This window comes from Theropithecus gelada, chromosome 8 (genome assembly GCF_003255815.1).
Source record: "Theropithecus gelada isolate Dixy chromosome 8, Tgel_1.0, whole genome shotgun sequence".
In the NCBI taxonomy this organism is placed as follows: domain Eukaryota; kingdom Metazoa; phylum Chordata; class Mammalia; order Primates; family Cercopithecidae; genus Theropithecus; species Theropithecus gelada.
Window position 1 is genome coordinate 20,983,319 of NC_037676.1, and position 17,526 is coordinate 21,000,844.

General features: G+C 47.3%; 1 protein-coding gene across 8 annotated transcripts in view; it reads left to right on the forward strand.

Annotated features, from left to right (window-relative positions):
- Positions 1-17,526, forward strand: part of SLC39A14 (solute carrier family 39 member 14) — a 75,016-nt gene that overhangs the window by 4,725 nt on the left and 52,765 nt on the right. The window contains exon 2 of one of the 8 annotated variants that reach the window (XM_025394046.1): positions 8,746-8,832. The exons of the other annotated variants lie outside the window; for them this stretch is intronic. The gene's annotated coding sequence lies outside the window, so the exon portion shown is untranslated. The remainder of the gene's footprint in view (positions 1-8,745; positions 8,833-17,526) is intronic. 8 annotated transcript variants of the gene reach the window in all.

Here is a 17,526-nt window from a genome sequence, read left to right on the forward strand (position 1 = left end):
GGTTCAGGCCCGGGGGCCCCGGGGCCCGCCAAAAATCATTTTTTTAACTTTTTTTTTTTTTTTTTGAGACGGAGTCTTGCTCTGTCGCCCAGGCTGGAGTGCAGTGGCTGGATCTCAGCTCACTGCAAACTCCGCCTCCCGGGTCTACGCCATTCTCCTGCCTCAGCCTCCCGAGTAGCTGGGACTACAGGCGCCCGCCACCTCGCCCGGCTAGTTTTTTGTATTTTTAGTAGAGATGGGGTTTCACCGTGTTAGCCAGGCTGATCTCGATCTCCTGACCTCGTGATTCGCCCATCTCGGCCTCCCAAAGTGCTGGGATTACAGGCTTGAGCCACCGCGCCCGGCCAAAATCATATATTTTATCTTTTTTTTTTTTTTTTTGAGATGGAGCCTTGCTCTGTCGCCCAGGCTGGAGTGCAGTGGTGTGATCTTGGCCTATTGCAACCTCCACCTCCCAGGTTCAAGCGATTCTCCTGCCTCAGCCTCCCGAGTAGCTAGGATTACAGGTGCCCACCACCACACCTGGCTAATTTTTGTATTTTTAGTAGAGACGGGGTTTCACCATGTTGGCCAGGCTAGTCTCGAACTCCTGACTTAGTGATCTGCCCGCCTCAGCCTCCCAAAGTGCTGGGATTACAGGTGTGAGCCACTTGCTCCCGGCACCTTTATTTTATCTTTAAAACATGTATGTATTTTTATTCACCAAAACTTTGATTTAGGGCCAAGTCCTTTCCTTTGAGTCTTTAGATCCCTTATTTACACTACTTAGAAATTGTTGGTATATAAAAATCATACTTAAAACGTATTACCTGTAATTTCCCATTTCCTTCCTTTTATTAAATTTTTTTCCTACTAGGCTCTGTATTCACATAGTTGAAAAATCAAAACGGTAAAAAATAGCGAAATCTTGTCTTCCCCCAGGTTTTCAATACATGCTCCAAGGTAGCATTTTAAACATCGTTCAGCACCTTGCTTTTTTCACCTAGCAACTATATTAAGATTTTTTTCCATATCAGCACATAGAATGCTTTTGGCATTCTCTGTCATAGCTGTGTAGTATTCCATAGTATGGAAGTATCATCTTTTTTTAACCAACACACATATCACCCTGTCTGCACTTAATGTTTGCAGAATACATCTGTGAAATAGGATTGCTGGGTAAAAGTTTAAATCTGTTAATGAACTTTCACTAAATAAAGAAATAAAGCGAGGACAGGAGATATTTGCAAAACAGCCATGTTCGGAATCCAGTTACTGCTTTTATGTACATATCTAATTTAATTTCAGCTTTTTATTATTTTTCCATTTGCAACGAGTCTTTCTAGATTAGTAATTCTCAAACTTTTTGACGCTAGGACCCCTTACATTGTCTTTTGTGTAAGTGGCTGTCTTTATTGATAGTATATTTAAAAATTAAAACTAAGGAAAAAAAAATTTTTTTTGAGACATGGTCTTACTATGTTACCCAAACTAGTTTTAAACTCTGGCTTCAAGCAATCCTTCTGCCTCAGCCTCAAAACTGAGAAATTTTAAAATAGTTATTTATTCATTTAAAAAAGCAACAATAAAGCTATTACACGTTAACATAAAAAAAAATGTTTCGAACGGGCCTGGTGGCTCACACCTGTAATCCCAGCACTTTGGAAGGCCGAGGTGGGCGGATCACAAGGTCAAGAGATCATGACCATCCTGGTCAACATGGTGAAACCCCGTCTCTACTAAAAATACAAAAAATTAGCTGGACATAGTGGCGCATGCCTGTAGTCCCAGCTACTCAGGAGGCTGAGGCAGGAGAATCGCTTGAACCAGGGAGGCAGAGGTTGCAATGAGCCAAGATCGTGCCACTGCACTCCAGCCTGGTGACAAAGCAAGACTCCGTCTCAAAAAAAAAAAAAGTTTCATGAAAAATAACTATATTTTCCAAAATAAAGTAGTCAAAAGAATGGCCTTGTTAGCATATTTTTAGAAATTTCGGGATTTTAAAATAATTATTATTGGATGATAATGAGATAACATTATAATAGGTGTAACTTAAATTTGCTGTTAAGAAGTCAGTTAAAAGTTCTGAGAACAAATTGAGCTAATCTCTGAGAACACCTATATATTGTATTATACCCTAAACTTCTACCTTCGAAATTTCTCAAAAACTCAAGATGACACAGGTACATGTCACATTTCATGTGGCTTCTGAAAAGTGAGAGTGAAAAGCTTTTAATTTCTGTATATTAGAATAAAAATAGTCTTTTGGCGGGTCGCGATGACTCACGCCTGTAATCCCAGTACTTTGAGAGGTCGAGGTGGGCAGAGCACAAGGTCAGGAGATCGAGACCATCCTGGCTGACAGGGTGAAACCCCATCTCTACTAAAAACACAAAAAATTAGCCAGGCGTGGTGGCTGGAGCCTGTAGCCCCAGCTACTCGGGAGGCTGAGGCAGGAGAATGGCGTGAACCTGGGAGGCGGAGCTTGCAGTGAGCAGAGATCTCGCCACTGCACTCCAGCCTGGGCTACAGAGTGAGACTCCGTCTCAAAAAAAAAAAAAAAGAATAAAAATAGTCTTTTACCTCAGGGACCCCAGGTGTCAAAATATAAGACAGTAATTTCAGAATTACTGTTCTAGATCACTTAGCTTAATTTTCTCAGATATCAGACATTTTTCTTTGTATTTATTTTATGGGGTTTTTTGTTTTGTTTTTGTTTTCTCGTTTTTTTTTTTTTTTCCGAGGCGGAGTCTCTCTCTGTCACCCAGGCTGGAGTGCAGTGGTGCAATCTCACTGCAACTTCTGCCTCCCAGGTTCAAGTGATTCTCCTGCCTCAGCCTCTCAAGTAGCTGGGATTACAGGCATGCACCACCACACCCAGCTAATTTTTTGTATTTTTAGTAGAGATGGGGTTTTGCCATGGTGGCCAGGCTGGTCTCGAACTCCTGAGCTCAAATGATCCGCCGGTCTTGGCTTCCCAAAGTGCTGGGATTAAAGGCATGAGCCACCGGGCCCAGCCCTCAGTTGTTATTTAAATAAATCATAACCATTTAAATAAATAGAACCTGCGGAAAGAGGTTTGGGAATAGGCACAGCTGGCTGTTGGCATGGAAACCTTCAATGGTGACAGCAGGTGGTGGGGTAGGAGGGGAGGTTGGCCACCTGGTGAGGGGCCTGTTGGCTGCAGGGAGGGACTGGAGACCTGGGGGCCTTGAGCAGTCCAGTGGCGGTCAGCTAAGAGAGCTGCTGAGTACCGTCTCCATTCCCGAGATGCTTGTGAAATGTGTGAGGAGCTGTGCACGTGTGGAAAGTCAGATGCAGGATGGCCTTCCTGAAGTTGCAGCAAGTGGAACAGAGGAGAGGTACTTGGTGAGGCCAGAGGAGGGAGTGGCAGGAGCTGACAGAGAAGGCTTCCTGGGGAGGGATGGAGCCACATCTTGAAAGCTAGGAAGGGGGAGAGAGAGCAGGATCCTGGTAAGGAGAGCTGTGTGAATGCGTGAATCCCGGTGGGATGGTGCACGTGGCCCAGGGTTGCTGATAAGAGGGAGCAGCAGGTGAGGTGGCTGGAAATGTACGTTGGGTCTAGGAGTCTTGAATGGCTCACGGGTCTAAGGTACGAGTGTTCTCTTGGAACTCAGAGCTGTTTCCATATCAGAGACTTGCCAACAGCCCTCTGTCTTGGGGTGCAGCCTGCCAGCCTGCTCTTTTTTTTTTTTTTTTTGAGACAGGGTCTCACTCTGTTGCCCAGGCTGGAGTGCAGTGGTACGATCTCAGTTCCCTGAAACCTCCCCTCCTGAGCTCAAGCAATTCTCCCACTTCAGCCTCCCAGGTAGCTGGGACTCCAGGTGCACACCACCATGCCTGGCTAATTTTTGTATTTTTAGTAGAGATGGGGTTTCACCATGTTGGCCAGGCTGGTCTTGAACTCCTGACCTCAAGTGATCCACCCGCCTTGGCCTGCCAGAGTGCTGGGATTACAGGCGTGAGCCACTGCACCTGGCCAGCCTGCTCTTATCTGGGGCAACTCCATGGCCCCACGTCCCTGTCCTCTGTACCAGTCCACTTCCTCCAGCCTCCTGCCATCTTCCTCAGCCCTCAGAAGCATGGAGCAGCCTCCAGTTTGAACACAGCCCTTAAAAGTCTCTCCCAGAAACTGTAATAGATGTGACTAACTATACACAGAATTCCACCAAACAATTGTTTGGTATTTTTGTCAACTTTATTTTCTTCTGATTATCAGAAGTAATGCATGCATATTGTAAAGTGCAAAAAAATATTTTGGGAAAAGTCGATAATCCTGCTCCAGTCTCTGTTTTCATATTGGCATGTTTTCTTACAGTTGTTTTTTTTTTTTTTTTTTTTTTGCGGGGTATGGGGGAATAATACAATTGGCTATCTACCCCCATCTTACCTTGACATCAAAATTTCTTCCTAAGTGTTTAGTCTGTCTTATGACTGTATCTTTTTTTTTTTTTTTTTTTTCGAGACGGAGTGTCACTCTGTTGCCCAGGCTAGAGTGCAATGGCCGATCTTGGCTCACTGCAACCTCTGCCTCCCAGGTTCAAGCAATTCTCCTGCCTCAGCGCCCCCTAGTAGCTGGGATTACAGGCATGCGCCACCATGCCCAGCTAATTTTTGTATTTTTAGTAGAGGTGGGGTTTCGCCATGTTGACCAGACTGGTCTCAAACTCCACCTCAAGTGATCTACCCGCCTTGGCTTCCCAAAGTTTTGGGATTACAGGAGTGAGCCACCGTGCCCGGCCATGGCTGTATCTTAGTTTGCTTAACCATTTCCTTTTATTTTAAACTTTTATTTTGAACTAGTTTTAGATGTGCAGAAGAGTTGCAAAAATACAGCAGAATTCCTTTATATTCCTCACCCCAGAGTATAATTATATAATCAGGAGCAGGAAATCAACATTGGCATAACACTCTTAACTAAACCGCAGGCCTTATTTAAATGTCACCAATATTTTCACTAATATCCTTTTGCTGTTTCTAGAATCTGATCTGGGATCCCACACTGTTTAGTTATTTCTCCTTAGGCTGTTGCAGTCCGTGGCAGTCTCTCCTTCTTTTCTTGCTAGAATGTTGGAACACAAAGTGATGTTGCATCTTTTTGAGGTATTCATAATGTCACGGGGTTTTTTTCTTTTTTTTTTTAATTTTGAGACAGGGTCTCACTCTGTGCCCAGGCTGAAGTGCAGTGGTGCGATCTCAGCTCACTGCAGCCTCCACCTCCCAGGTTCAAGCGATTCTCTGCCTCAGCCTCCCAAGTAGCTGGGATTACAGGTATGAGCCACCCACACCTGACTGTTTTTTTTTTTTTTTTTTTGTATTTTCAGTAGAGACAGGGTTTCACCATGTTGTCCAGGCTGGTCTTGAGCTCCTGAGCCCAAGTGATCCACCCACCTCAGCCTCCCAAAGTGTTGGGGTTATAGGCATGAGTCACTGCACCCGGCCATGTCAGAGTATTTTTTTACTGGTGATATTTATCTGGATTACTTGGTTGGTGTCTGCTTGATTTCCACACTGAAAAAAGGTGGGTTTTTTGTTGTTGTTTTACAAAAACTGAATGGGGCCAGACACGGTGGCTCACACCTGTAATCCTAGCATTTTGGGAGGCTGAGGTGGGCAAAGGCTGAGGTTGGGAGTTCAAGACCAGCCTAGCCAACATGGTGAAACCCAGTTTCTACTAAAAATATAAAAATTAGTCAGGCATGGTGACGTCAATGCACCTGTAATTGCAGCTACTCGGGAGGCTGAGACAGGAGAATCGCTTGAACCCGGGAGGCAGAGGTTGCAGTGAGCTGAGATGGAGCCACTGCACTCCAGCCTGGGCAACAGAGTGAGACAATGTCTCAAAAAAAAAACCCAAAAAACAAAAAAAACCCAAATGGGTAAACTGAAAAAGTTATCTTTCTTTCCCTTTGTAGTTTCAGGAGATACTTTGAGACTATGCAAATCCTGTTTCTCCTTGTACTTTCATCCCCTAATTTTAGCATCCATCTGTGGACCCTGCTTGCAACAATGATTACTGTGATGTTTGCCTGATGATTCTCTGTTTCCCTCTTGTACATTTATTTATTGGAATTCTTTGTAAGCAAGAGCTGGCCCTGCTTCCCCATTTATTCATGCATTTGATTATTCATAATCAGATTTTGTTCTATGGGTGAAAGTTGAATAATATTTTTTGTGGCTCAAATTGTTCTCGCTTTGACCATTTTAGGAGCTCCTTCCAGTTGTCTCCTGTGTGCTTCTGGTAAGCCCCTGTCTTTTTTTGCTTTTCAGTGTTTCCTTAATTTCCTTTACTATAAAATAGTCCAGGCTCATCTTGTGACTTTGCTGCCCCAGCCCTACAGTCAGGCACTTGTCCACGGAGTCTGGTTTCCTTTATTGGAGAACGCTGTTTAGAAACCAAGGTCTGGTTGCTAGGGGTGTTCATTGCTACAGGAGTTATCATTGCTAATAGGTCCTCTTAGCAGACAAAGTTAGGAAACAGATTATTCAGCACCTATCTGTATACATGTATGCTAAAAAATACAAGTTTGTACTGATACCTCTTATTCTGATCTAACCTTACAAATTTCATTTTATTTTAGTCTTTCCCTTTTCATTATGACTTCTTTCTCCAACAGTGAAAAACCCTTTCAGCCATTTTCTTAGCTGGGATAAAGGTTATTTTCCACTGGTTTTGCTCCTATTATCGTGGCCCTGATTAACACACATTTGCACGTGTGGACTGTAGAGTATTTGACTCAACTCACCTTTCAGATAGTAACATCTGGAGGCAGAGGTGAGTGTTTCTGATTTTATTTTATTTTATTTATTTATTTTTATTTTTTTTGAGACGGAGTTTCACGTTTCACTCTTTGTTGCCCAGGCTGGAGTTCAATGGCGCGATCTCAGCTCACCGCAACCTCCGCCTCCCAGGTTCAAGTGATTCTCCTGCCTCAGCCTCCCAAGTAGCTGGGATTAGAGGCTTGCGCCACCACGCCCGGCTAATTTTGTATTTTTTAATAGAGACAAGGTTTCTCCATGTTGGTCAGGCTGGTCTCCAATTCCCAACCTCAAGTGATCTGCCGCCTTGGCCTCCCAAAGTGCTGGGATTACAGGCGTGAACCACCACACCCGGCTGAGTGTTTCTGATTTTAAATACTCTGTGATTCTGCACGCAGAGCTGCACTAGGATGTACTGAATGCCTGATCAGTGTCTTACCTGCCGAATACCCCATTTGGATCTGTGCCTACTCGGCTACACTGTCCCTCTCTACAGTTCACAACTCTCTTGCCAATTGTATTTGCCTTAAACAATACTCCCATCCAGTTCCTAGCTTTAGAATTCTTTGTAAGATGAGAACTGTAGCCTAATATTAGAAGCTATAAAGCCTGCCCGGTCTTAAGATCAGAAACCGCTACCACTCATTTACCTACCACCCGCTCTTGGTAGGCATGTGTCAGTAGAACGGATTAATTGGAAGTAAACTGGAATAGGACGGAGTGCAGAGACCCATGCTGCCTGGCCTTGCCACCTGTGACCAGAACTTGTCACTTCACTGCTCTGGAGAGTGGAGGTCTATCAGAGCAGGCAAGCGTATTAGTATGACAAACGTAGTGGCTTAAAACAACACCCATTTAGCATTTCACAATTCTGTAGGCCAGAAGGCCGAGCACTGCATGACTGGCTCCTTTGCCGGGGGTCCTAGAAGACTAAACTTAGAGTGTCAGCTGGAGTTTCAGGGCCTCTGCCAGGCTCATATGGTTGTGGAAAATTCAGCTCCTTGTGGCTATAAGACTGAGGTCCCCTGCCCCCTCACCCCTATTTTCCATTGCTGACTGCCAGTCAGGGGCCACTCTCAGTTCCTAGAGGCCCCCGTATTTCCTTTCCATGTGGTCCCCTCCATCGCCGGTGACACAGCCTTTCTCCCACATGGAGTCCTGCTCACACTTCAGTTCTTTTTGCCAAGAGGAGCCATCCTTGTAAGGGCTCACCAGCTTCGTTCTGGCCCACTCAGGGTAATTTCCCTGTCTCACGTCGACTAATGTGGTCGGCAAATACCTGCAGACTCGCTTTTGCTACACAGTGTGCCATGATCCCAGGAGTGATGTCTCATATTGATGGGTTCCGCCCAAACACAGCAGTGAGGGTCACTGGAGTTATCTTAGCGTTCTGCCAGCGGCAGCTCAACATGATCAGGTCTTCATTCTGGCACCAAAGTGTTTACCCTTGGATCTGTGTCCCATGGTTCCCCTGACAAGTTACCTCAAACTTGGTGGCTTAAAAACGACAGAAATGTATTCTCACAGGTCTGGAGGCCAGCAGTGTGAAATGCAGGTATCACCAGGACCACACTCCTTCTGACAGCTGTAGGGGAGAATGCTTCCTTCTTTTCCCAGCTTTTGGTGGCTCCTGGTGTTCCTTGGCTTGTGGCTGCACCACTCCCTTCTCTGCCTCTGTCTTCACATGACCTTCCCCTGTTGGTGTATGTCTGCATGTCCAAATCTCCCTCTCCTTTTTCTTATAAAGACATTCGTCATTGAATTTAGGGCCCATCCTAAATCCAGGACAATTTCATCTTGACATCCTTAACTGATTTTATCTGCAAAATCTGTATTTCCAAATAAAGTCACTTTCTGAGATTTCAGGTGGACAGTTATTTGAGGGGATAGTATTCAACCCACTAGATTCAGGATTGTGGGAAGAGTTGCTTACTAAACTCTGGTTCACAGAGCTGCCAAAGAAAAGAGATTTCTTTTTAGACCTAGGAGAGAAGGCAGGTTTGGCTGTGTGGAGGCTGGGGCCCATCCTCAGGCCATCTGCTCCCCTCATGGTGACACAGATCTGAAAACCAGGTGGGTAGAAGGCTGGGCTAGAGGCCCTGTGTCCTTAAGATCCAGACACTTTGCAGTATAGTCAGCTCGCAGTCTCTGTCTCCGTGGATTCAACCACTGATGGAAAGTATTTGAGAAAAGAAACAAAACTGGCCAGGCGTGGTGGCCTACTCCTGTGATCCCAGCACTTTGGGAGGCTGAGGCGGGCAGATCACAAGGTCAAGAGATCGAGACCATCCTGGCCAACATGGTGAAACCCCATCTCTACTGCAAATACAAAAATTAGCTAGGCGTGGTGGCGTGCGCCTATAATCCCAGCTGCTCAGGAGGCTGAGGCAGGAGAATCGCTTGAACCTGGGAGGTAGAGGTTGCAGTGAGCCAAGGTTGTGCCACTGCACTCCAGCCTGATGACAGAGCGAGACTCCATCTCCATCTCAAAAAAAAAAGAAACAAAACTGACAATATAATGATTAAAAAGAGTACAAATAAAAAAACACAGTATAAAAATTATTACATGCCATTTACATTGTATTCGATACTGTAAGTAACCTAGAGATGGTTTAAAGTCTGTAGGGAGGAAGTGCGTAGGTTATATGCAAATACTGTGCTATTTTATATCAGGGACTTGAGCAATTGTAGATTTTGGTATCCTGGGGGCGGAGGGGGTGTCTTGGAACCAGTCCCCTGCCGATGCCAAGGGATAACTGTACCAGCAACTTGCCTCTGTACAGAGAGCTCTGGTTGAGTGTGACACTGTCGCTGTAGGATGGGCAGGGGACAGATTGTGGTAGCTCTGTGGCAAAGAGGGAAAACTGAGGTCAGAGAGCTGAAGTAATTGCAGAGTTTTGTACTTAGAAGGGACAGCAGTGTTTGGTCCAGCAGTCTTGAAGTGTCAGGCCAGTTCTTGGGGCTAGAGAGAGGCTGATCCTTTAGCACCTCTCTAGCCTGAGGTGGCCTGGGCCTCACCTAGAAAGTTCTGATTCAGGACCAAGATGAGGCCTCAGTGGTGCCACTGGGTTAGGGACCCACGCACAGATGCAGTCCAAGACTGGAATCTGTTTAATACCTCCAAGTGAAGAGCTTCAAAAAGGGAGCAAAAAGCACCCCCCACCCCACCCCGTCCAGCCACCGAGCACCCTCCCACCCGCCCAGCTTATCAGTAAGCCTTGCCTTCCATTCCCGGTTTGTTTGGTTTTTTTTACCCCGAGACAGGGTCCCACTCAGTCGCCCAGGCTGGAGTGCAGTGGCTCCATAATGGCTCACTGCAGCCTTGACTTCCCGGGCTCAAGTGATCCTTCCACTTCAGTCTTCTAAGTAGCTGGGACTACAGGCATGTACCACCATGCCCAGATAATTATTGTATTTTTAGTAGAGACAGGGTTTTGCCATGTTTCCCACACTAGTCTCAAACTCCTGGGCTCACGCAATCCACCCCCTTTAGCCTCCCAAAGTGCTGGAATTACGGGAGTGAGCCACCATGCCCGGCCTCGTTAAATTTTTTTTTTTATACAGAGTCTCGCTCTGTCCCCCAGGCTGGAGTGCAGTGGGGCTCCTGCCTCCCGGGTTCACGCCATTCTCCTGTGTCAGCCTCCCGAGTAGCTGAGACTATAGGCGCCCACCACCACACCCAGCTAATGTTTTGTATTTTTAGTAGAGACGGGGTTTCACCGAGTTGGCCAGGATGGTCTCGATCTCCTGACCTTGGCCTCCCAAAGTGTTGGGATTACAGGCGTGAGCCACAGTGCCCAACCCCTAAATTTTTTTTTTTTTTTTTTTTTTTTTTTTTTTTTTTGAGACGGAGTCTCGCTCTGTCTCCCGGGCTGGAGTTGCAGTGGCCGGATCTCAGCTCACTGCAAGCTCCGCCTCCCGGGTTCACGCCATTCTCCTGCCTCAGCCTCCCGAGTAGCTGGGACTACAGGCGCCGCCACCTCGCCCGGCTAGTTTTTTGTATTTTTTAGTAGAGACGGGGTTTCACCATGTTCACCAGGATGGTCTCGATCTCCTGACCTCGTGATCCACCCGTCTCGGCCTCCCAAAGTGCTGGGATTACAGGCTTGAGCCACCGCGCCCGGCCCCCTAAATTTTTTTAAATGCAAGAAAATACAGTTGTATTGCCTATACTTTCAGGGCAGGAGAGGATTTTCCAAGCATGTTACTAAAAGCAGAAACTTTAAAAAGGAGAAGTATGATATATTTGCCTTTACCTCTTTAAAAATTATGTCAATAATGCCAGTTAACAAAATTAAAAGGCAAACAACTAATTAGGAAGAATATTTGTAACATGTGACAAAAGGTTAATATTTTGCCATATAATAAACCAATAAAAAAAATGAACGTATCAGCAAAAATGGGCAGAGAAGGTTGGGTGCAGTGGCTTATGTCTGTAATCCCAGCACTTTGGGAGGTGGAAGTGGGTGGATCACCTGAGGTCAGGAGTTTGAGACCAGCCTGGCCAACATGATGAAACCCCGACTCTATTACAAATACAAAAATTAGCCGGGCGTGGTGGCACGGGCCTGTGATCCCAGCTACTTGGGAGGCTGAGGCAGGAGAATCACATGAACCCGGGTGGGGAGGTTGCAGTGAGCTGAGATCATGCCACTGCACTCCATCCTGGTCAACAGGGTGAGACTCTGTTTCAAAAACAATGAAAAAAAACGGGCAAAGAAGAGTAACAGGCAATTTGTAAAAGGAGTAGAAATATAAAAGTCAACCTTGATAATCAAAGAAATGCAGATTAAAATAATTAAGTAATTTTTAACCTATCAAATTGTAAAGATGGAATAATTTAATACTCAGTGTTGGTGAGAATCCTGTGAAATAGGCACTCATACACAGGTAGTGGGAGTATGGAACTAGTTAAATCTTGATCAGGGACAGTGGTACGTGCCTGTAGTCCCAGCTTCTTGGACAGATGAGGCTGGGGAGGATTGCTTGAGTTTTGGAGTTAGAGACTAGCTCGGGCAATGCAGCAAGACCCATCTCTACCAAAAAAAGTTAAAAATTAGCCCAGCAGACTTGGTGGCATGTGCCTATAGTCCTAGCTACCTGTGAGGTGGGAGGATCCCTTGAGCCCAGGAGTTGAAGGCTGCAGGGAGCTATGATCAGGGCACTGCACTCCAGCCTGTGCCACAGAAGTGAGACCCTGACTCTATTAAAAAAAAAAAAAAAAAAAGAATAAAACTTAGAACCTTGAGGGTTTTGTTTTGTTCCTTTTTGAGACAGAGTCTTACCCTGCCACCGATGTTAGAGTGCAGTGTGGTGGTCTCACCTTACCATAGCCTCTGCCTCCCAGGCTGAAGGGATCCTCCTGCCTCAGCCTCCTCAGTAGTTGGAACCACAGAGGCGTGCCACCATGCCTGGCAATTTTTTTTTTTTTTTTTTTTTTTTTTGTAGAGACGGGGTTTCACTGTGTTGGCCAGGCTAGTCTCAAACTCCTGGGCTCAAGCCATCCACCCGCGTCGACCTCCCGAAGTATTGGGATTACAGGCGTGAACCACCGCACCCCCAGCCGGTGGTTTTTTCTTTTAGCCTGAGGATAGGGATCCTTGTCCATGCAGGTCTTCTGCTGGCTTTGGTGGAAAGCTGGCTGTGGTGTAAGCCAGAAAGGACCACTGCCTCTGCTCAGGATGGTAGCTTCAGCAAATCATACAGTAAGTTCCTAATAAATACTTGTTGACTGCAACCCCTGAGGCCAGGGACTGCCTCCCAGCCAATTTTATCCCTGCATCTCAGGATTCCTTTCATTCTTGGAAGATCCCTTCTGATCCTTTTCTTTGCTCCCTGCTGGGGAACAAGGAGCGAGCAGAGGAGGAGGCAGCCAGCTCACCAGAAGCGCCTCGCCCACCCGCACAGGGATTACTGGGCTGCTGTCCTGGAGGGACCAGGAGCGGGGCAGACCTGGACCAGCTATATTGTTTCACTTATTTTACTGGAAGCCCTAAAAGTTGTATTTGTGTGGGAGCAAGTGGGGTGGGATATGGGTGTGTATCTTGTTATTTGAGAGAGCCCTGTAAGATTGAACAGTCTGCACTCTGTCCTTTCCTGGAAGCAGAGGGCCCCGGCCAGGCCCCAGGGACTGGGCGCTTGTTTTCTTAGAGCACAGCGTGCTTGAGGCCTGGGGCCAGGTTTAGCCGCGCTGGCCTGCAGGGAGGCTGGCCCTGCTTTCCCTACCAGGAAAGAGAGAGGACAAGGCTTTGAGCCCTGGAATTCCTCCCTGCCTCCGCCCTTCTCTCCTCCTGCTCACTGAGGGCGCATCCTGTGCCCTGTCATCCCAGGCCCATGTGACTCCGATTGGTGTATCTGTATTCCAATTCCAATGCTGACCGTTTCTCCAGGGCTGGCTATTTTCCATCTGATAGGCTGGGCAAGTTCTCAGGATACCAGGTCCCTGGGTGGTTTCCAGGGGCAGCAAGCCACGCCGTTCCCATCTCCCTTCCCAGAAAGGTGCAGAAAGTACAAAGTCACCCACTCCCTCAGGCCCAGGCTGCTGACCAAGTGCCAGGTCTCAGAACAGAAATTCCACGTCTCAGTTCCTGTTCCCGGCTCCTCGGGACACTCTGTGGTGCCTCCCACGGCAGAAGCCTTGGCCGTGAGTAAACTGGTGTGTGCAGTGGCTCTGCTGGCCAGCTCCCGGCTGTGGCCATGGTGACTCTGGCATCACTCCCTCTTGATGGCACTGGGCCCCCTCCCCCAGCGTTTCAGGATGTGTGTGATGGCAGGGAAACTCAAAATTTCCATGAGCCAGTGAGAAATTCTAGAAACAGCCTGTACTTGTGGACTTTCCTTTTTCTTCCTCTGCCACAGGGAAGAGTGAGAATGTTATTTTTGGTGGAATTATCAGCTGGTTGACCTTCTCAGGGATGTGGAAAGGGAGGCTGCCTGCCCGGGCCTCTCTCCCATTGCCTGCCTTTGTGTCCCCTGCCCCACCTCACTTTATGTTTAGAAAAAAACAAAAACAAAAAAAAACACTGGCAGGCGCAGTGGCTGATGCCTGTAATCCCAGCACTTTGAGAGGCCAAGGTCGACAGATCCCTTGAGGTCAGGAGTTCGAGACCAGCCTGACCAACATGGCTAAACCCTGTCTCCACAAAAAATACAAAAATTAGCCAGGCGTGGTGGTGGGCGCTTGTAATTCAGCTACTCGGCAGGCTGAGGTGGAAGGATCTCTTGAACCTGGGAGGCAGAGGTTGCAGTGAGCCGAGATTGTACCACTGCACTCTAGCCTGGGCAACAGAGTGAGACTGTCTCAAAAAAAAAAAAAAAAAAAAAAATCTTGGCCAGGCGCAGTGGCTCACACCTGTAATCCCAGCACTTTGGGAGGCCGAGGCGGGTGGATCACCTGAGGTCAGGAGTTTGAGACCAGCCTCACCAACAAGGTGAAACCCCGTCTCTACTAAAAATACAAAAATTAGCCCAGCGTGGTAGCAGGTGCCTGTAGTCCCAGCTATTCGGGAGGCTGAGCAGGAGAATTGCTTGAACCCAGGAGGCGGAGATTGCAGTGAGCCGAGATCGCGCCACTGCATTCTAGCCTGGGCAACAGAGTGAGACTCTTGTCTCCAAAAAAAAAAAAAACCAAAAAACTCCACCTTATGTTTTACGTCTCTATTCCAGGCCAGCTTCTCTGGCTCTCCAGGGTCTTCAGTTCTGTTCTACTGAAACGACTGCAGGAGACAGGGGTTCCCTGCCCTCTCCCCAAGGTTGCCTGTAGTACACCCAAGCATAAAGACCAACGAACAGTAAAACTGAAATGTGTGGCGCTTCATGAATGGGCAGTGGGAAAATAACATGCTTTCAGTGGGTGTTGTTTGGGGATGGACACCAGGTACTACCCGGCCCTCCAGTCTCTGCCCTCCTGGAGTGGACAGTCTAGTTAGGAGGAGATGGATAATGAAAAAAGACTAATAGGGTATTAGGGTTCTCAATGCCTGGGAGTGGGCTTTTTTGTCCACATTGAAGAGGTTACACTTGAACTGAGACCTGTTAGGAAGATCTAGGGGAAGAGCATTCTAGGCAGAGGGAACAGCAGGTGCAAAGGCTCTGAGGTCAGAATGAGCTTCATATGTTAAAGGGACAGGAAGAAGGGCTTGGGTGACTGCAGCCCAGTGAGTGAGATGAGCCAGTTCTATGGTCAGCAGGATAGGCAAAGGCCAGTTGACACAGTGGTTTATAGACCAGGAAGAGGTGTTTAGATTTTATTCCATATGGGCTGGGTGTGGTGGCTCACACCCATAATCCTAGCACGTTTGGAGGATGAGGTAGGGGGATTGTTTGAGGCCAGGAGTTCAAGAGCAGCCTGGGCAACATAGTGAGACCCCCATCTTGAAAAAAGTTAAAAAAGAAATTAGAATAAAAAAGATTTTATTCTAAATATACTGGGAAGACATTGGAGGGATTGAAGCAAGGAAAGTGATGTGATCAATTTATACTTTATTTTGTTTTATTTTTTTGAGACGGAGTCTCGCTCTGTTGCCCGGGCTGGAGTGCAGTGGCCGGATCTCAGCTCACTGCAAGCTCCGCCTCCTGGGTTTATGCGATTCTCCTGTCTCAGCCTCCTGAGTAGCTGGGACTACAGGCGCCCACCACCTCGCCCGGCTAGTTTTTTTTTTGTATTTTTAGTAGAGACGGGATTTCACTGTGTTAGCCAGGATGGTCTCGATCTCCTGACCTTGTGATCCGCCCGTCTCGGCTTCCCAAAGTGCTGGGATTACAGGCTTGAGCCACCGCGTCCGGCCTATTTTATTTTTTTGAGAGACAGTCTCATTCTCACCTAGGCTGGAGTGCAGTGGCTCAATCTCGGCTGACTGCAATCTCTGTCTCCTGGATTAATGCGATTCTCCTGCCTTAGCTTCCCAAGTAGCTGGGACTAAGGTGTGCGCCACTATGCCCGGCTAATTTTTTGTATTTTTTTGGTAGAGATGGGGTTTCACTATACGTTGGCCAGGCTGGTCCCCAACTCCTGACCTCAGGTGATCCACCTGCCTCAGCCTCCCAAAGTGCTGGGATTACAGGTGTGAGCCACCGCACCTGACCAATTTGTACTTTAGAAGGATGACTTTTTTTTTTTTTTTTGAAATGGAGTTTTGCTCTGTTGCCTAGGCTGGAGTGCAATGGCACGATCTCGGCTCACTGCAACCTCCGCCTCCTGGGTTCAAGGGATTCTCCTGCCTCAGTCTCCCAAGTAGCTGGGATTACAGGCATGTGCCACCACGCTCGGCTAATTTTTGTATTTTTAGTAGAGACGGGGTTTCGCCATGTTATCCAGGCTGGTCTCGAACTTCTGACCTCTGGTGATCCACCGGCCTCGGCCTCCTAAAGTGCTGGGATTACAGGCGTGAGCCACCGTGCCCACCCCAGATGAATCTTTGATTAAGCTGTAAACTTACGATTTGGGCACTTGATATGTGCATATGTTAAACTTAAAAGAGGGAAGTGGAAGACTCTGACAGAACAGAGCTAGGTGCTGAGAGGAAGCTGGAAGCCCAGGTAAGAGATTTTTATTTTATTTCAATATTTCCTCCACTCAAATTCCTTGTACTCCATCCTCTTTGCAAGGAAGACTTGCATGAGCTCTTGTCCTCAGGGAGTTTACAGTGCAGTGTCTTCAGATGCAGAGAGTCCTTCCAAATTTTCCTGGAGGGAGCCTTGAAGAATGAGCAGCATTCAAAAGGCTATTGTTGGCCGATTGTGGTGGCTCACTTTTGTGATCCCAGCACTTGGGGAGGCTGGGGCGGGAGGATCTCTGAGCCAAGGAGTTCAAGACCAGGCTGGGCGACAGGGTGAGACCTTGTCTCTACAAAACAATAAAAAATTAGCCAGTCATGGTGGTGTGAACGTCTGGTCCTAGCTGCTCTTGAGGCTGAGGCGGGAGGATCACTTGGGTCCGGGAGGTCAAGGCTGCAGTGAGCTGTGATCATGCCACTGCACTCCAGCTTAGGTAACAGAGTGAGACCTTGTCTAAAAAAAAAAAAAAAAAAGCCAGTAGTTACTAAAAACTTGGCATGTCCAGTTGGTGTTAAAGTCGTGTTGCAGTTCACTCCTCCACTCTCTTGCTGATGGGGTTTTGGGTCGGCCCTGATTTTTTGTTACTGCAAATAGTGGCTGCCGTAAGACGTCCTCAGGGTTGAAAGTCACCCAGACAGGAGCCTGTCTGAGTTGCAAGCTAAAAGCAGAAACCCTTTCTTGGTGGTAATCCAGTTGCTCCCTGGGGTTGGTGTTAGCTGGAAAGGGTAAGCCTTTAAGTCTGGTTAGAATTTTGATCCCTTGTTAATAGGCGGGCAGGCAGTTTGCAGGACGTGGAGGAGCGAAAGGGCAAGTGGAAGTACATAAGTGGTTATGTTGTCAGGGAAGTCACTTCTTTCGTGCCATATTATCTGGAAAGTGCCACCATCCCCACTGCCTTGAAGTTTTTATTTATTTATTTATTTATTTTTTTGAGACAGAGTCTCGCTCAGTCACCCAGGCTGGAGTGCAGTGGCGCGATCTCGGCTTACTGCAAGCTCCACCTCCCGGGTTTACGCCATTCTCCTGCCTCAGCCTCCTGAGTAGCTGGGACTACAGGCTCCCGCCACCGCACCTGGCTAATTTTTTGTATTTTTAGTAGAGACGGGGTTTCACCATGGTCTCGATCTCCTGACTTTGTGATCCGCCCGCCTCGGCCTCCCAAAATGCTGGGATTATAGGCGTGAGCCACCACGCCTGGCCTTGAGGTTTTTA